Genomic DNA, 13,948 nt, shown 5'->3' with positions numbered 1-13,948 from the left:
GGAATGACCAGTTGCTATGACACACACTGACCACCAGGGGGCAGGCGCTCAATACAGGAGCTGCCCCCTAGTGGTCAGTGTGCTCCCGCAGGGGGAGCACAGCTCGGCCAGAAGTGGGGCTCTCAGCTGGTGAGCGCAGTGGTGGTGGCAGGAGCCTCTCCCACCTTCGTGGCAGCGCTAAGTACCCCTCGGGGGAGTGGGCCTAAGCCAGCAGTCTGACATCCCCTGAGGAGTCCTGGGCTGCGAGAGGGCACAGGCTCAGCTGAGGGACTCCCCTTAACCCCCAAGTGCACAAATGTCGTGCACTGGGCCTCTAGTGTAGTAAATAATATTGTAATAACTATGTATCATGCCAGGTGAGTACTGGAAATATTGCGAGGAACACTTTGTAAAGTATATGATTGTCTAGCCACTATGCTGTATACCTGAAACTAATACAAAATAATGAATGTAAACTATAAAAAAATGTAAAAATATCAGAAAAAAAACCATTTTCAAGATTGAAAACTTTGGAATGTGGAATGATGTGTTATAGGTACAGAGCAAATTTTATCATAGTGCCATGTACATAGATGCCTAATAAGTAAACATTGAATTCATTTAAGACATAGGGGAGGTTTGACTATAATGGTATGACTATAGAGAGTGGCATTGAGAAATTATTTCTTGAGGATCAGTTAAAATATCAGACTCCAATGACTATGTTCTTGAGCTAGTCAGTACATACACAAAATACCTAGGAGCACCCTGGCTGGGTGGCTCAGTTGGTTGGAGCGTTGTCCTGTACACCAAAAGGTTGCAAGTTCAATTCCTGGTTGAGGAGGGTACAGGAGGCAACCGATGGATGTTTTTCTCTCTTTCTCTCTCAAAATCAGTAAAAGCATGTCCTTGGGTGAAGATTAAAACAACAAACAAACCTAGGAGCAAGAGGGGAATTCACAAAGGAGAAGTGGGAATCAGAGATAAAAATCAGGAAGACATTTTCAAACAACTTCTCCAAAGCAATTCAACTAACATTTACTGAGCCCCTTCTGTGGGCAAGAAGCTGAGCTGGCTACACTGAGACACAGATGGGGTCCCCACCAGAGATCAGTGAGGAAGATGAAACATGAGGCAGCTCATGATACATAAGGCAGGTTCCAACAAAGGACTGCAGGTGGGAAATTACCTTGGGCCATAGCGGAGGCAAGCTGCCTGATGGGAGAAGTATATCCGAGTACAGCTTGGAAAGACAAGGACTCTGACAGAGTGGGTGGGATCAGTGTGGGTGACATCACAATACAACATGGAATAGGAGTGGCATGAACAAAGAAGGGGGCCTTAGGGCGTGGCCATGGCCTACTTTGACTAGGACACAAAATGCTCTGGATTAGGGTACAAATGCAGGGAGGAGGCCTTGAATGCCAAGCTAAGGAACCGAGGGCTCTGGTTGGAAGGCGGTGGGGAGACATTTAATGTTTTCAGTAAAAGCAGCAGCGTGATTAGAATTATGATCTGGGACAGCGATTTTCAACCTTTTTCATTTCATGGCACACATAAACTAATTACTAAAATTCTGCGGCACCCCCACAAATATATTTTTTGCCAACCTGACCCCCCCCCAAAAAAGTGTAATTTTAATTCATTCACACCAGACAATTATTTTGTTGGCTGTTGTCATTTTTTTATTTGACAAAGAGAAAAGAGGTCAGTACCTCTGGCTTCTGGTAAGTAGTCAGGTATTGATGTTTTAAAAATTCTTGCAGCACACCTGTTGAAAATTGCTGCTCTGGGAAGACAAACCTGTGGCAGTATTTATGATCAACTATAGATAGAGGTATCAATCAGGAGGCTATTGCTAAGAGTCCAAGTGAACGTTTCTGAAGGCCCGAATCCAGGCAATAGTAATGGGAATGGAAAGAATATCTGCAAGAGATATTTTGCGTGTATTTTTTAATTAATTTCAGAGAGGAAGGGAGAGGGAGAGATAGAAACATCAACGAACAGAGAGAGAGAGAATCATTGATCAGTTGCCTCTTGCATACCCCCTACAAGGATTGAGCCCGCAACCCAGGCATGTGCCCTTGACCAGAATTAAACCCTGACCGTCAGTCTGCAGGCTGATGCTCTGAGCCAAACTGGCTAGGCTGCAAGAGATTTTTTATTTTATTTTATTTTATTTTTTAAAAATATATTTTATTGATTTTTTACAGAGGAAGGGAGAGAGATAGTCAGAAACATCGATGAGAGAGAAACATCGATCAGCCGCCTCCTGCACATCCCCCACTGGGGATGTGCCTGCAACCCAGGTACATGCCGCAGACCCGAATCGAACCTGGGACCTTTCAGTCCGCAGGCCGACGGTCTATCCACTGAGCCAAACCGGTTTCGGCTGCAAGAGATTTTTTAATAGCTCTTCCCCAATATTAAACATAACACATTATTCAAAGTACTAGAGGCCCAAGGCACAAAATTTGTGCAATGGTAGGCCTTCCTTCCCCCGCTGCCAGCACCGGCTTCCCTCTGGCACTCGGGACCCAGGCTTCTCTTGCAGCCCCAGCTTTGTCCAGAAGGTCGTCCGGAAGGATGTCCAGTCTTATTAGCATATTACACTTTAAAAAAATATATATATATATATTATTGATTTTTTACAGAGAGGAAGGGAGAGGGATAGAGAGTTAGACACATTGATGAGAGAGAAACATCGATCAGCTGCCTCCTGCACACCCCCTACTGGGTATGTGCCCACAACCAAGGTACATGGCCTTGACCGGAATCGAACCTGGGACCGTTGAGTCCGCAGGCCGACGCTGTATCCACTGAGCCAAACCGGTCAGGGCTACGCTTTTATTATTATAGATTCTTTGTAATAAGCCAAAGCTGGAAGCTATCCAAATGCCCATCATCAGTAGAATGGATAAAATTGTGGTATATTCACACTATAGAACATTATCTATATATATAAAAGCCCAGCAACCGAATAGTGGAACGACTGGTTGCTATGACGTGCACTGCAGCGGCCAAGTGGCCCGATTTGGCCCCGCTTGGCCCCCCCCAACCTCCTGTGTCCCCTCCCCCTGGCTAGCCCCACCCTTGATGGGCCACCCCACCCCGATCGGGGGTGGAGCTGGCTGGCCAACCATCCACGGCTTCTCCCCCTGGCCGTCCCCACCCCTGGTCAGCCCCCACCCCTCATTGGGGTGGGGCCTGCCAGCCAACCGCCCATGGCCCCTCCTCCTGGCCGGCCAACCTCCCAGGGTCTCTCCCCCAGGCTGGCCCCCCAATAGGCCTCGATCACTGGCCAGGCCAAGGGACCCTACCCATGCACGAATTCTTGCACTGGAACTCTAGTCTACACTAATAAAAGAGAAACATGGTAATTAGCGTACGACCGCTACCCTTTTCATTGGCTAATCAGTGAGTATATGCAAATTAACTGTCAGCCAAGATGGTGGCCGGCAGCCAGGCAGCTGGAAGCAAACATGAGGCTTGCTTGCTTCAGTGATGGCGAACTCCAACGTTCCCCGCCTGCGCTGCTGGCCTCTCAGCTGCAACTCTAAGCAACTATGTACTATGTTACAAATAAGAAGCTAAACAAAACCCCAGAAACCGGCTTTCATTCAGCCGGGCTTTAGCAACATTGTATCGATGTGTTCAGCGGGGAGGCCTCAGAGCTAAAGCTGGCCCAGAATAAAAAAAAAAAAAAAAAAACAAGGAGCGGTTGGAAGCTTCAGTCACTTGCTTCCGGAAAACAGCCCTCAGCCCCTCACCCAGACTGGCCAGGCACCCCAGTGGGGACCCCCTCCCTGATCCAGGACACCCTTCAGGACAAACCAGCCAGCCCCTACCCATGCACCAGGCCTCTATTCTATAAAGTAAAAGGGTAATATGCCTCCCAGCACCGGGATCAGCGGAGCAGCAAGGCTCCCGGCACCGGGATCAGCGTGACAGGGGGCAGCGCCCAAACCCCCTGATTGCCCTGCGGCTCTGTATGTGACAGGGGGTGGGGCCACAACCTCCCTATCTGCCCTGCTCTGTGCCTGATAGGGGGGAGCTCCCCAATCCCCTGATTGCCCTGTGGCTCTGTGTTTGACAGGGTGCGGAGCCCCAACACCCCCCCGTCCCCCACGGACCCTGCTCTGTGTGTGACAGGGTAGAGCCATAACCTCTCCATCGGCCCTGCCTCGAGTGTGACAGTGGCAGCACCCCAACCCCCTGATTGGCCCTGCTCTGTGGGTGATAGAGGGTCGCGCCCCAACCCCCCTCCACCAGCCTTGCTCTGTGTGTGACAGGGTAGAGCCATAACCTCCCCATTGGCCCTGCTCTGTGTGTGACAGGGGGGAGCTCCTCAACCCCCTGATCGGCCCTGCTCTGTGTGTGACAGGGTACGGAGCCCCAACACCCCTGATGGGCCCTGCTCTGTGTGTGACAGGGGGTGGCACCACAACCTCCCCATCGACCCTGCCTTGAGTGTGACAGGGGGCGGTGCCCCAACACCCCAATCGGCCCTACCCTGAGTGTGACTGAGGGTGGCATCGCAACCTCCCAATCCGCCCTGCTGTGTGCATGACGGGGCAGTGCCCAAACTCCCCAATCGGCCCTGCTCTGAGCCTGACCAGGGGCTGCACCTAGGGATTGGGCCTGCCCTCTGCCACCTGGAAGCAGGCCTAAGCCAGCAGGTCGTTATCTCCCGAGGGGGTCCCAGACTGCGAGAGGGCACAGGCTGGGCTGAGGCCCCCCCCCAGTGCACAAATTTTTGTGCACCGGGCCTCTAGTCTATATATATAAAAGCCTAAGCGACCATTCGACCAGTAGCTATGATGCGCACTGACCATCAGGGGGCAGATGCTCAATGCATAGGCATGGAAACATGAAACAGACTGATGAATCTCAGAGTGAAGGGGGGAATTTTTAATTTTAAAAATTCCAAAAAGCATTGGAAGAAGTTTTTTTTTATTTGACTTGTCTGTTGAGAAACTATTAAACATTTTTAAGTAGGAAAGTGATGGACACATCAATGGTTTTAAGAAAATTAATCTGTCAATCGAGTGCAGGATGAATTAGATGAGAAATTAGAGAATGCTTCAGATACAGCGGTTCTCAACCTGTGGGTCGAGACCCCTTTGGTGGTCGAACGACCCTTTCACAGGGGTCGCCTAAGACCATCCTGCATATCAGATATTTATATTATGATTCATAACAGTAGCAACATTACAGTTATAAAGTAGCAAAGAAAATAATTTTATGGTTGGGTCACAACATGAGGAACTGTATTTAAAGGGCCAGAAGGTTGAGAACCACTGCTTCAGAAGATGGTGGTTGTGCCCTGGCTGGTGTGGCTCAGGTGGTTGGGTGTTGTCCAATGTATTGAGGGGTTGCCAGTTCAATTTCAAGTGAGGGCACATTCCTGGGTTGCAGACTCGATCCCAAGTAGGGCACATGCATGGGGCAGCCTGTCAATGCCTTCTCCCATCAATGTTTCTCTCTCCATCTCAGGAAAGCAGAGACAATGCCCTGCAGAGCATCCAGCTTCTATTCCTCCTCCTCCTCCTCCTGCAGAAGGATATAGGCGCCTCCAACCATCCATCCACACAGCATACAAAGCAGCTACGCTCATGACACCATCGCCTTTGCCTAGACAAGTGCCTCCACTTCACTGGGTGCTGCCATCTTGGGGTCAGGGTCCTGCCAGTCTCCTTAACCAAAGATCTTATATGCATACTAGAGGCCCGGTGCATGGATTTGTGCACCAGTGGGGTCCCTTGGCCTGCCCTGCGGGACTGGGCCAAAACCAGCAGTCCGACATCCCTCAAGGGGTCCTGGATTGCTAGAGGGTGCAGGCCAGGCCAAGGGACCCCCACGGGTGTACACATCTGTGCACCTGGCCTCTAGTATAATAATAAAACCAAATGAAATACAATTACATGCCACAATATGAATGAAACTCATATAAAATTGAATGAAAGAAGCCAGCCACAAAAGAGCACATCTTAAATGATTTCATTTACTAGTATATAAAGTACAAAGACAGGAAAAATGAATCTATATTGTTAGAAGACTAGATAGGGTTATCTTTGTTGGGACAAGAAATGATAGAAGTAGGCACCAGAGGGCATCTGGGTTCCGGTAACAAGATGATGGAGATTGTGATAAAAAGCACAATTTGATTATTTGTTCTCCCAGTCTTCCTTTAGTCTTTCTTGCTTTTAGATAAAAACTCTGGAAGGTCTCATTACTTCTCTGTTTCTTTTAGGTAACACACAGTGCTATGTCACTTTAAGTAACAAATGCAGTCTCAATTCAGAAATTAGGATAGTCTCTTCTATAACAATAAAAATTCCAAAAAGCAGTGCATCATTTCTACTCTGCCAGTTTAGGTTGGTTTCAGACTAAAGCCTCCAGTGGAAAAGGGGTGGGGGCATGGTTAGCTTTTCCTCTCTCATCACTTGTAGCTCACCCCTACCCCCACCCCAGCCAACGTGGAGGATGGGCAGTGGACAGCTAGGATAGGTAGTGGTGGTTCAATGCTTCTAGGCAGATGTTTAAAGGCCTGGCAGATGTTTAAAGCTGGTGTCTCTGGCAAGCCTGGCAGACTAAAGCTGATATTTCCCCTCTTGGTCACTTTTTCAAGCTCTTCCAGTGCTTCTCTATCTTTATATGTAGGTAGCCACTTGTAGGTCCTTCCTCAATCCCTGGGCATCAAAAAGCTCCCCTTCAGCCCAAGACAACTCTAAGGAAGCTCTCTCCCCACCTGTCTGACCTCATCTGGCCCTCAGGAAACCTGCAGTGCAGACCAATTCCAAGGCAGCAGCCCTCTCTGGTTCCCATTCCAAAGCTCCTTATCATCTAGATTTGCAGGCAGTCAGGCCCCGTCCACAGAAGCTTCAGCTTTCTCAGTCATCTGCCTGACCCCCGCCCCCTGCATGCTGCAGGAGGGGCCCCAAGACCTCCTACTGAGGCATCTTTTCTGGGGTCCTGGGTTTAGAGGGATCAAGGAACTTGGAGGCTGACGATGGCTCTCTCTAAAGAAACAACTTTATCCTTTCCTTTCCTCTGACATTTTTCTACCTTTGTTCTGACTGAGGGGCCAGGACTTATGAGGCAGATTTTCCTTTATTCTTTTTGTAAATTCTGCATATGTGGCATCTGCCTCACACTCACCTGGGAATCTTGGTATCCATTGTATTTGTGCTGCAGTGGAAATTGAGGCAGGAAGAGTTCTAATCTAACATTCTATTACCCACATACTCTAACAATTTCAGACTGTGCAGAAGATAAAAGAAAGTAAAAATCATCTGTAATTCCAACACCCCAAAACACCTATTAACATTTGGAATCAACAAAATGGTACTTCTTTCAGATACTTTTTTCCAAGTATCTCCGTCTTTCCTTCCTAATTAGAAAAATGGGATCATACTAGACATACCATTTTGTATATGCCTTTTCATTTAATCTATGCTAACACACAAAATATCGTTTTAATCACTGTGACACTTAAAATTATATTTACTTCCTCATTCATTTGTTTTGAACATTTAGTTATTTCCAATTTTATTATTATTAACACTATTGTAAATATCTTCATGAACAAAGCTTTATAAAACATGACTATTTCCTTTGGAAGTAGTCAAGAGTCAAATAACTAGGCTACAACAGACATTTTGCAAGTAGGTATGCAAGTAGGGGAGAAGGAGCAGGAATAATAAAGTAAGGCAGGAGGTCGTTTTGTTGGGGTGAAGATGAGTTGTTTTCAAAGTGGCTGAGCTTGTGAGTCCACAGTCTACTCAAATGGAAATGCTCAGCTACAAATGTGGAATTGGAAAAAACCAGAGGTAGAGATGGCTTCTTCCTTTGAGAAGCTTGGCTACTAAACGATCCCTAGAGAAGCACCATTTCTTCAGGCTGGAAGCCTAAAGATATTTGTAGTTAGATGGAAGAGAGCCAGTAGAAAGGGATTAACGGAGAGAGCCAGGTCCCAAGTCAGCAAAAAGTGGTAGTATGGAGGAGGTAGAAAAGGGTCAGGACAGGAAAGTTATTGGAAAGGGCAAAAATTGCTGGAGAGGCTCATCGCACATCGCTTTTAGTTGCTGGTTAAGTCATCTTTTGAAAGTGAGAATGACCAGGTTATGACTCAGGACTTAGAATCATGAATGTATTATCATTATCATTTTATATATATATATTTATTGATTTTTTTTTACAGAGAGGAAAGGAGAGGAATAGAGAATTAGAAACATCAATGAGAGAGAAACATCGATCAGCTGCCTCCGGCACACCCGCTACTGGGGATGTGCCCGCAACTAAGGTACATGCCCTTGACTGGAATCGAACCTGGGACCCCTCAGTCTGCAGGCCGATGCTCTGTCCACTGAGCCAAACTGGTCAGGGCTATCATTATTATTATTATTAAATTTTAAAATAGCCTTGGAGCTTATTTGAGGCTACTCAAAATACTGTTCAAAATACGGTCTATATAGCATTGGTATCAGCTGGCACACCAGACCTGAACCAGAATCAGTATTTTAAACAACCCAGGTGATTCGATGCCCATTAAAATTTTTTTTTTTTTTTTTTTTTTTTGTGTGTACAGTCTTTATTTCAGATAATTGTTAAAATACCATCAGGTTATTCCTCAAGAAAAGAGCAAAGATCACTCTCTACTGAAACTTAGGAATTATGTACAGAACTTTACAAAACAGAGGACAACACGTTAGCTGAAGCCTGACTGCTGACCAGAGAATGAATTCTGAGTAGACCCGGCGAAGGGAAGCAGGCAGGGAAGGGAAGGTAGCCATGTGAATCAAACTTCAGCTGCTATCAGGGAAAGTCTTGTGATGGTCACAGATTGGAGGCTCTGTGTTTGGAGGTTCAAGTACATCTCGGGTTCCATGTGTCTATCTGGCTACACCCCTGGCTGAGGTGCCATTAAATCAATGTCACTCAAATTCCTGGCCAGCCAAACTCCTGCAGCGAAAAGTCCCAAGTTGAGGATCAAGTTCCTCCGGAAGTCATTCCGGTCGGTGGCGAAGCGGTAGACGCCCCGGAGCCAATCTCCCACGTTGTCTGGGATTTCCGGAGCTTCATTTGCCGAGGCGCCAGCGCTCACGCCGACCCCGCTGGAAGCCATAGCAGCAGCTCCCTAAAATTTGACAAGTACAGCTGTAGCCCATCTCCCCCACTTAATAGAAAAGGAAATGGAGGCTGCATGAGATGAGTTACTTTTCAAGTCAAAATGACAAAGGCTGGGAGAATTCCTTCAGGAAATTAATGAGAAATCAACAAAAGCGGAAAAGCGGGGGGGGGGGGGGGGGGGGGGCGGGGGGGGGGCGGGGGGGGGCCTTCACAAGGGAGTGAAATTCCAAGAGTATAATTTCATGACTTTTCAAAAGTCATGACTTAGCAATAATACACTGTATAAGAGTGAAGGAAGTAGAATGGTCTGGGCTTTCCAAAATTAGGTTTAGAATTGCTAAGATGGACACCACAGACGTAAAATGAATGAAATAATCTGCAATATCCCTGAGATGAATGCTTTAAGAGCGGGGTGAGGTGGGGAAGGCCAGTGAAGCCAGATGGGGATGGACAATAGAGGGCTTCAGGTGAGGAAGGGATAGTCCTAAGAGCCCGCCAAGGAACTGGTAGTTGGGATAGAAGAGTGGAGTGGGTAAGGAAGCTGTGGTCAAAATGAAGACCTTGGAAGTTTGAGCTCCTGAAACTGGAGCACTTTCAAGTAATTTAAAAGGCCCAGGCTGGCCATCTCACAGAAGCCCCCAAATCATCAGTTTAAGAGGTTAAGTAACAGTGAGACTGGAATGTGGATGGTGTTGAAATCTCTGGGGATAATGGTAGTGGGAGTGGAAGGGAAAAAAATCTATTGACATTTATAAAGCACAAACTGTTCAATACTGATTTCCTCACATAAACTTCCCTTGGTATGTCAACAAATACAAGGAGGCATGTGATTTGCTTTAAAAAAAATAGAAAGCTCTTTATCTGTGTGGTGACAATTCTTCCTGAGACTCTCTTCAAAAACTGGGTATGACCAGAGTTTATTTCTTTAGGAGTTCTGCAACTCAGAGGGCCTAACTTGGAAAAGATCCATTTTTCAAGGATTTGACCACTCCTGCCAGAACAGGACTAAGAGCCAAAGGACATGACCCTTAATTTGAGCCAATAGCTATTATCTGAGTGACAGCTTTCTGGAACACAAATTTCCTTCTGAACACAAGGAAACCTTGAGTAGTTTGAGTATGTGAATAATATTTTGCCCCTCTTTATGAATTTGTATTATTATGATGAGAGCACACAAGGAAAAAGCGGTAGACTTTTAAGAACAAGGGGAAGTTTTCATTTTGTCAGGTTAAAAAAAAAAGTTACAGCCCAGCTGGCATGGCTCAGTGGTTGAGTTGTTGACCTATGAACCAGAAGGTCACTGTTTGATTTCTCATCGGGGCACAGGCCCAGGTTTCGGGCTCCATCCCCAGTGTGGGGTGTACAAGAGGCAGCCAATCAGTGATTCTCTCTCATCATTGATGTTTCTATCTCTCTCTCCCTTTCCCTCTCTGAAATCAATAAAAATATTTTTTTTAATGTTACAAGAGTTTACTGTGATAATCCTTTAAAATATATATGACATATATAACGGGCATACAAATTTAATAGCAATAGACTGCTCAATTTTGGAGCAGAGGATACAAAAAAAATGCAGCTTTGGATTCTAGGACATGGTCACTGAAAAGAAGAAAATAAAAGAATGGTTCATTTCTAAAGAATTAGTAATACAGCATATCTTAAGTAACAAGTGTGAACAAGGGACTTACCTTCAGAAGACCTGCTATAACCATTTCCAAAGGAACCTGTTTTATGGAGGTAGAGGCTCCATTCTATTCTCCTAGGGTACACTCTGCCCAGAGAGCCATAGAACAGCAGAATCGCCACAGAATTCTATTGGCATCTATTAGGAAACTGACATTCTCTGTTCTGATACCGTCAGACAAAGCACAAGGAATCTGTTTTAATAATAGACTTTAAGTATGTAGATGTGAACTAAACTTGATACCTGGTACTGTTCTAGTTCAGCTGAGAGTGATAGAGCAATCTCACCTGTTCTCTTTAAAATGAACTTACGTTTCTATTATACTAGAGGCCCAGTGCATAGGAGGGGGGGGTCCCCTCAGCCCAGCCTGCATCTTCTCCAATCCGGGACATCCCTCTCACAATCCAGGACTGCTGGCTCCTGACTGCTCACCTGCCTGCCTGCCTGATTGCCCCTAACTGCACCCCCTGCTTGGCTGATCATCCCTAACTGCCTCTGCCTGCTGGCCTGATTGCCCCTAACTGCCCCCCTCTGCCAGCCTGGTCGCCCCTAACTGCCCCCCTCTGCCAGCCTGGTTGCCCCTAACTGCCCCCCTTGCTGGCCTGGTTGCCCCTAACTGCCCCCCCCTGCTGGCCTGGTACCCCCCAACTACCCCCCGCCCCCGGCCTGGTTGCTCCCAACTGCCCCCTCTGCCGGCCTGGTTGCCCATGCAGGCTGCTATTCAGTCATTTGGCCGTCCCTCACTAATCCCCCTGCTGGCCTGTTGCCCCATGCAGCCTGCTGTTCGGTCGTCCATCCAGTTGTTTCAGTCATGACGGCGCCTGGCTTTTTATATATTAGGATTAGAAATTAAAGCCCCCTACCAGTGATTTCTCAAATATTTGCTTCTTGGGCTGGACTTTAACAAACATCAAAGAGCTGACTGGGGTAGTCATTTTAATGTGGTTGAAATGAACTCTGTACATCAAATTTCTTGTCAGAAGCAAAAACCTTCATAGGACACTGCTATTCATAACAAATTATCATGGTTATCTTACTAACGTAATCTACTTGATAATAGTGCACTTCTGAGAGTACTCTAGTAGCAAAATTATTTTTAGCTGCCATCAGTGACTAGATAATTATCTTCCTGTTTATTTCAATTGCTAGTTGAAAGCCAGTTGTGTATGTTGTCTCTGGAAGCATCTGTCAGATCAAATATTGTCAACAAAGAACAAACTTGGGGAGAGAGGGCTTCAAGGGAATCCTGAAACACCGTAAAATAGACATGGTATGAGAAAATTAAAGATCATTTCTCAAGACTTCCTACACTTACTCTTTGGTGTCCCTGTCTCATATTTTCTTTCACCCCACTGTTTTCTATGGTTTCATCTAAGTAGATCTCTTAGTGGAACGCTCTTTGTTTACATAGCATAGAAGCAAGCAGACGGCTTATCATTGACTAGGACAAGGCAGGAAAAAGCTTGTCTTCTCTCCTTTCTTCTTTCTTCCTTCTTTTCTTATCCTTGCTCCCCTCCTGCCTCCTGCAGAACTGCTGGGCTATATAGATGCTCCATTTCCATTCCCCTTCCATATAATTCCCACCTAGGGTTGCTAGAATTGGCAAATAAAAAGATACAGGATGCCCAGTTAAATGTGAATTTCAGAGAGACAATTCATATTTTTAGTACATATCCTTGCAATACTTGGGACATATCTATACTAAAAAATGGTTATTTATCTGAAATTCAAGTTTAACTGGGAGTACTATATATTATCTGGCAACCCTACTCTCACCCTGGGCCACAGGAGGCTCCAGCAGCTGCCTGGTCCCTATTGCTGAGAACTCTATCTGTGTAAGTCCCATTCTGGAAAGAATACCCAAATCTAAATACCACCATCTCATCACAGTGGTCCATGTTCCTATACACCCAGTCATTCCACCAAGGGTTTCCCTTAGAAGTTTTTCACTCTGAATTCCAAATTGCTGAAGGATGGGCAAAACACCAGACCTGGACCCTATTTTGCTTTGCCCTCAATTACCCCAGTAGTTTTGATTTTTAGCAAATGAAGATAAGACTCACCATGATGGACCAGAATTAAGGTGCCTACACAACACACCCAGCCTTTCCACACCTGCTTTAGAATGAAACTATCAAGGAAAGAGAAACCTAATGTGAACACATATGATACATTTCATAGTACCTTAGGACAGTTTTGAAAAATAGTTAATGGCCTCCATGGCTTTGCTGGCACATACACACTCTTTTGTTATTGCCTGAGCAGCCGCGTTTTCGAAGAAGAATGGTCTGATGATGCCTCCAGACCCAAATCTGCACCAAACAGTGACACGTTGTGGATGCATTTGTTTCTCAACAATCACTCGTGAGTTTTCTGAACCCCAAATGTGACAATTTTGTCGATTAACCAAGCCATCAAGATGAAAATGAGCGTCATCGAAATTCAGCCACATTTATGCAAAACGGTCATGGAAAACTTCAACAAAAGAGTGCATATGTGCCAGCAAAACCCTGGAGGCCATTTACCCGATATGCTATTCCATTCATAACCCTATACTGTATACTTTATGAATCAATAAAACATTTACAATTTTTAATTATAAACCTGTGTTTTCTATCAAAATTACTTCTTGCGTGAATTTTGGGACACCCTTTAGAAACCTGCTAGAGAACCAAGGAAGCACTAATTATACTTCAGTGCAAACTTGAAAAGTTAATTTCAAGTGAAGAACAAGGCAGCTGAGGTATGGTAGTCCTGAAGGTCCCCTGAGAGAATAAACTCAGTCTTCTGTGAGATTTCCTCTTTTTTGGGTCTGAGAACAGCAGGAGGAAAGAACAGCATAAATTCAGAAGCATGCCAGAGGGAAGCACAGTGCCTTTTCAAAACCTTTGTTGTTTACAGCTGACTTTAAAGACACTTTCAATTCCCAGGACCGCTTTTTAAAAAACTTCTTCTTTGCATTGTGTCTTGGACCTTGCGTGACAGGTAGCCTGTTTGACTCAGGTGACCAGAATACACAAAGGCAGCTTATGTGTTTGTTGCCCGTCACCTTTGCTCAGAGAACCCCTGCACTCCCCAGGTTCCTGTGTTAGACTTACTTTGTGGTCCTAGGATGGTTCCCCCGGCACTGGACAAAGAACAGATGCACCTTAA

General features: G+C 45.8%; 1 pseudogene; it reads right to left on the bottom strand.

The window, feature by feature from the left end:
• Positions 1–8,279: 8,279 nt before the first annotated feature.
• LOC139004278 (mitochondrial import receptor subunit TOM6 homolog pseudogene) lies at positions 8,280–9,176 on the bottom strand (annotated as a pseudogene).
• Between the last annotated feature and the right edge of the window lie 4,772 nt (positions 9,177–13,948).

This window comes from Myotis yumanensis, unplaced genomic scaffold (genome assembly GCF_028538775.1).
Source record: "Myotis yumanensis isolate MYYU_CA2020_CCGP unplaced genomic scaffold, mMyoYum1.0.hap1 SCAF_1, whole genome shotgun sequence".
NCBI lineage: Eukaryota > Metazoa > Chordata > Mammalia > Chiroptera > Vespertilionidae > Myotis > Myotis yumanensis.
This window is presented reverse-complemented; position numbering and strand designations above follow the sequence as displayed.